Consider the following 6,491-nt stretch of genomic DNA (forward strand, 5'->3'; position numbering starts at 1 on the left):
TTCTCTTCAGGAAGCTCTTGTTTTGCTCAGCAGCCCTCAGCCGTCTTTTCATGCAAATGAGACGTATGAACTCTGCTGTGCCGTTGTCAAGCACCACTGCTTTCCAAGCCGGTGGAAAAAAGTGTGTAATTCTAAATGTCATCTGTCTATATCTCCCATGTAGGCTTCTACTCCTTCAGAACACCCTTGGCTGGAGATTACAGACTGATGAGAAGTTGAGAGGAGCATTTTAATGTTTGCTGAAATGACACCAGGTTCACACCACACACTGTTAATCTCAAGGAAAGGTATGTACTCCATCTTAAACTTCATCATAACAAGGTCTGAGCTTTTATGCTTAAACAAGAAAGAATCAGTCAATTTTTATTCTTTTACTAGGGGTTGAAAGGAATCGGTGCACGCTGTACGGACAACAGAAACCCAGATCTGAAAAGATCTTTTCAGGGTCAAGGACAAAGACTCAGAAACATCCTAAATCACCATCCTTTAGGAACTGTCTGCAGTTTTGCTTCAAGGTAAGAATTATTTCCAGAGCTTGCAGTATTGGTTTCATCCATCTCTTTTAATAGCTAACTTATTAATCACATATCTCGATGCAAAGTACAGTTTGCCTAACATGTGAGATTACAGCAGAGGAGGTCAATGTAAATAAATGAAAAGAGACAACAGTGTTCTTTTTAAATTCAGAATGGACTTTGGACGTTGTGGATTCGGAATAGATTTTGTTAAATTAAATTGTTATTCAATTAAATCATTATATAATGTGATTAAATGGTTAATAAATGTTGTACAGTATATGTTTAAAAATGTAACTAAAGGTGCACATATGAGTAACAGATACTAGAGTAGCCAGGTTTTTCCTGCTGGTGAGACCATTGAGCTGCTTTTAGTCCCTGGTTGACACCTCCTGGAAAATAAGCAAATTAGTTAAAGTACTGCCTCACTGCATATGTTGGGAAAACAAATGCTGGTAGTCTTCACTGGATGTCTGTGCGGCTCTGATTAGGACCGAGCGAGGATGGAGCAGAGAGAACCGCACAGGGATTCTCATGCTGAAATAACCGAAGGGAGACTCAGGGATCTGGCATCGAAGTGGTTCATAGAGACTCAAGTGCCACTCATCGTCCACAATGGCTTCTTCCCAACTTGGTTCCTGGGCTTCATCACCAGAAAGTAAGCATTCATTGAGGAAACAGTGTGAAGTATTAAGAATTAACTTTCACGCTCAGTATTAGTGTGCTTTGTCTGTAAAAAAGTGGGATATCACATTCTCTGAAGTGCTGCAATGCCTTATTCTTAATGAGAACTTCCTGATTTTTAATGAAGGAGCTGTTTTGTTTATTTTATTTGTCACAATGTGATAAAATAAAGAAAATATGTGTATATACTGTAGGTTATCAATTTAAGCGGGCGTTCACCGAAGTATAAGCCAGAGTGTACATCAGATGCAGTGATATTTTAAAGCAGACATTTCGTGTCTTCTCACGTTCAGTGTAATCAAGTGTAAAGGAGCTTGTTTGACACAAGAATTTACTGCTAGCTGGAGATACAAGAAACTTTTTCTCTAATGGAAAGTGGCCACTCGCTAACACGCCCACTCTCACCTACTGCCCTTTCCTCTAGCAGACACACACACCTACATGAAGAGCAGGGACAGTTACGTGAGAACCTAAGTTTTGGTACTGACAGGTTTATGGAAAGGACATGTAATCAAATGGATTTTCCCCTGATACAGTGTAATATCCCAGGGGAATTACGTGATCCGTCTTTTTCAAAGAGAAAGAAAAAAATATATATCTTTGTCTCCATTCCTTTAAAGTTTGCTAAATGAGTAAAATGTGTAAAAAAAAAAAAAAAAGATTGAAGTTTGTGTTTTAAAACTCTTCTTGATCAATTTACAGGGATGCTGAAGAAATACTCAGAGACAAGGAACTGGGTAGTTTCCTGATCCGTCTCAGCGATAAGGCCATCGGGTACATACTGTCCTATAAGTGAGTACTGGTTTAGTCTAAACAAGCTGTTGTAGAGCTGTTCACTGATCATAATCTTCAATTATCAGTATCGTAAAGAGCCCATGATTTGTGTCAAACTGTTGTAGTTATATTTTTAAGACGGCCTCTAAGTTATTCATTGGTTGGTTATAATGGCAGTCAACATTCAAGCTCCAGAAGTCACAGACAGGACGTTTCAGTGGTTCATGCAGTCTTACACAGAATGAAACATCATACTGTCTTCAGCGTGTCTTAACCACAGATCTTATTTCAGTCATTTTTACCAAATTCAAATTGTTATCATTTTTTTAGCCAATGGAATCCATGTTTCCTTCTTATTTGTTGAAAAAATATGTATTAATTTTTGGATTTTTCTACTCGAAACTAGATCGCTTTGTAGCTATGACATAGGACCAATGAGAATGTGGAGTGCGTGTGGAGAGTCAGGGTTTAACAATTTTTTTTGCATGCAGAGGCAGGGATCGGTGTCGACACTTTGTGATAAACCAAAGTGAAAAAGGACAGTTTGTAGTCTGTGGCGACAGCGAGGGACACAACACAGTACCTGACCTAATAGAATACTACAAGACAAGTCCCATTGAGCCGTTTGGAGAGTATCTGACATCTTCATGTTTTGAGGTGAGACCAAACTCCATTTTAAGTCACCGTCTGTATAAGTAACACTGATCAAGAATAGAGGTCTGACTTGTGTTCTGTTTTTTTTTATTCATGCAGGTAATGAATGAAGAGCTGTATGATACCATCCAGATCAGCCCTAAGGAGAAACCTGTGGCTACTGTCAGAGCTGTTAAGAACGCACGAAAGCAACAGACTGACTTGTCCTCGGAGCAGCCACGGACACGTCCACCAAAGAGCAACAGGACACTAGAGGTGAGCACAGTTCATACATTTCAGACAGTTAATCTAAGTAAAGTTTTAAACTGAAATAGTTTCTGAATTAATATCTCCAAGCAGGTTTCTAATGATATGTCTTGTTATGTCAAACAGGAAGTGCCACCTTTGCCTCACAGGAACAGACACTTTGACAGTGCCCCCCTGCATGACCTGCATGACCAGGACAGGGTTTTGTATGCTCAGCTCAGGAAGCAATCACCCAGGGAAATACCAAGAACCCAACACAACCTCAAGGGAGCTGGAGATAATCCAGGGAGGGCTGAGAGATCCACTGCACAGGATCAGAGCATCATTCGGTGTAGTCCTCCATCAGGACCAGACTCTGTTTACTCTGAGCTCAGCCTGCGGGAGACCAGCAAGAGAAAGTCTCTACCACTGCTAGACAACAGCTCTGATGGGGAACACTATTACAGGCTGAGCGCACACCCCCCACACACACCACCGAGACTTTCCCCTAAGCCCATCAGACAAGTCGCCAGCTGTGTCCCCCGGTCAGAGAAGACAGACTTGTGCAGCAGCACACCGAGCATTCTGGACAACATGAGTCACAGCGCTGTCTATCACCTGGCTGGCAGGCCTGGCAGCCCACCAACTGCATCGTCTGAGACCGGCTCACTGGCATCAGAGCAGCGTAGTAATTCAGTGTACGCTGAGGTCCCCAATGAAGCCCTCTTTAGCCGCTTCGCTCAAGACAACACCTACGAGCTGATTCCTGGGCACGAGGACGAAGCTCGTCCGAAACCCTACAGCAACACTTACGAGCCTCTGGAGGATGTCAGACCCAAGGTGTTAAAGGTTAGTAATGTATTCAAAATGCTTTCATTCTCCAAAAAACTTTACTTAATGTTCATATATATATTATTTATTTAATATATAAGATTTATTTAATAATAAACTTATTTACTTCCTGCAGAATGACAAATGGAAATGGCTCTTTCCTGAGGTCAAGAGGAAATGGTGAAGAGGTTAATTTACCAGCTACTGAAGGAAATGTTTACGAATTTTAATCTGACACTACTGTGTACTACTAATATACACTCTGTGACAACCTCTGCTATATATCCAACATAGGCTTACATGTTCAGAGATATTCAAATGTCATATTCTGTGTTTTTGCTTTTTAATGTATTTATTTAAAAAATATGATGTATTTACATTTTGTTTTCCACATGTAAGCCAAGGTGCTAAATAAAACACAAACTGTATATTGAAATTACACAAAATAATTTATATCATTAAACGCAAATCCATAAATGAGAGACTCGAACTTATTTGAGAGACAGTTTCAAGCAAACATATGCAGCCTGTGTGTTTGTGTTCAACAGAAACCGTGTGGTTAGATGTAGATGGCAGTATCTGCCGGTCAGATGTAAAGAAACGCTCAGGCAGACAAAATCTACAGTTTATCACCGCCTGCTAATGACCCTCATTTCATTAGTATTCTAGCTGCTGATTCAGGGCCGGGTGCACTGGGATGTAGGAATGATTATTTCAATCTAACTTGAAAGAAAAAGCGTGATGAAGTTCAGCACAACTGTAAACGTGGGCAAGTTTCAAATGCTGCAATGAAACTTAGTGACTGTAAAGAGGAAAAAATATGCTGTTCATGTGGCAGTTTATGGTGAGGGAAATGATACTCACTGGCAGGGACAAACCTGAGTGTATTTAATATGCTGTGCTGTGAGAATGTATACTATATTATAGTAAAATACTGTAGATGATATGTCAAGGGTTGCTAGAGATGTTTTTTTTTAATCCTCGATGCAGGTACAAACAGCTGTATATATTATTTTCACATTTTTTCACACATTTTTTATAAAATGAGACATTGCAGTTGACAAGATGATAAGTAACACAACAGCAAAAATACATTTCCTCATGATAAAAGAAAATAGGGATAGAAAATGTGAAGCTTTAGTTGCTGCACAGGTTAGTGTATGTAGATTATGTTTTCAAGATACAAAATAACCAATAAATAAGAGATAGTTCCACTCCACTGCACTTCCAAGAACTGCTTTCAAAGTTTATCAGAACTCCTGCCTTGTACCACATTTTTATCAGTTCCTTTAAAAAAAAACATCCCAGTAAAACATGATTAGGTCATGTTGATACAGGAAAAATAGTATAAATACAGTGGAAATTCAACAAAACCCTCTTTTGAACTGTATTTACTCTAGATCTATAAAAAAGTGTTTTGAATACAGGCTGCTGCCATCAGCACTAACTTCACTGACAGGAAACTTTATTTGCATACAGATTTCAAATGTCTTTGTACAACAGCAATGGGGAAGTGAGTCAAAGATGTTGAAATGTCATTATCTTCTATCATTTGCCGCTCTTTTAACTTCCAATTATAGCTGCAGTGGGCACAGTAAAACAACTGTAAGCTAATACTTCAATCGCCTATTGGCGTTCTGTGTTCTTGAATGCTTGCTATGGTAGATATAGATATAATTATAGACTATTCACAATATTTTTTACATTTCTTACACAACAATCCAGATAATAAAATGTCATTGGAAAACAAGATAATGTGTGTTACGTCTTATAAGAGATAAACAAAATGTCATAACTGCCTGATTGTTTATCAGTGGGTCTCTACACCTGTGCAAAATAAGAGAAACTCTGGTTAAGAAGAATCACATCTTCATTTTATGTCTGCAACAGTATTAGTGGAAGTGAGAATTACAATAACTGAAGAGATTGCACAGTAAAAAAGAAATGCCTTTTCCCTATTGGTAATACTTTGAATTTAACATTTATAATCAATCAATTTTGCATAAGCAATATAAACAATTTATAAGTAATATGTATACACTTAATAAATTGTTTATAACATACTATAGTACAGTTTTAAACTGATTAGGACATTTTTAGGTATGTATCACTATATTTTAACAACAAACCTTAATAAGGAAGTTAGTAATATCTTAGTCTAGGCTCACAACTAGTGTGTCATAGTGTATTAAGTCATTTATTAATTGTTTATATAAAGCTTAGACATGCTAAATACCATCAATTTAAAAAAAAAAAGAAAAAAGTACATCTAGAGAAAATGTTCATATCGACACAAATATAACCATAAGAATCTCTATCTGCCATCAAGATTGTCATAAATCCACCACTGTTGTCATGCTGTGAAAGCTAAAGGCACCATTTTAAATCAGCTCAAATTAAAACAGGCGAGGTCCCATGAAGAAAAATCAGCATGAGTTTCACACACAGTTTGGCTCCTCTCAGCCTCAGAAACAGTTGCTTACAGTGATGGTTGCTTTACAGCCCCAGTATCACAGTGTACCAGAAGCTTCTCTGCTGGAATCATAATTAACAGATGTTCTCAATGAGACCAGTAATTAATGAAGCCACACAACCGGCGCTGTATTGCCCTGAATATTTGATACTGTGCTCATAAAGAGCAACTGGAGATAATGGAATAAATTAACTGGCTGCCCTGCAGACTGCACACTGTTTAATTGACTTCACCATCCTCCTCCCTCAGTAGCAATTCAGTCGACACTCAATATCAACTTCTTTTCATGTTTCATAGTTTGGGCTGTTTGCAAGAACACTCGTACCTATCACCTT

At 38.4% G+C, this 6,491-nt stretch overlaps 1 pseudogene; it reads left to right on the top strand.

Moving 5' to 3' along the window:
* Positions 1–74: 74 nt before the first annotated feature.
* On the top strand, positions 75–4,014 carry LOC139633127 (SH2 domain-containing protein 7-like; annotated as a pseudogene).
* The last annotated feature ends 2,477 nt before the right edge of the window (positions 4,015–6,491 follow it).

The sequence above is a fragment of the Trachinotus anak genome, unplaced genomic scaffold (assembly GCF_046630095.1).
Source record: "Trachinotus anak isolate AG129_WGS33_773 ecotype Australia unplaced genomic scaffold, CSIRO_AGI_Tana_v1 ptg000002l, whole genome shotgun sequence".
Lineage (NCBI taxonomy): Eukaryota > Metazoa > Chordata > Actinopteri > Carangiformes > Carangidae > Trachinotus > Trachinotus anak.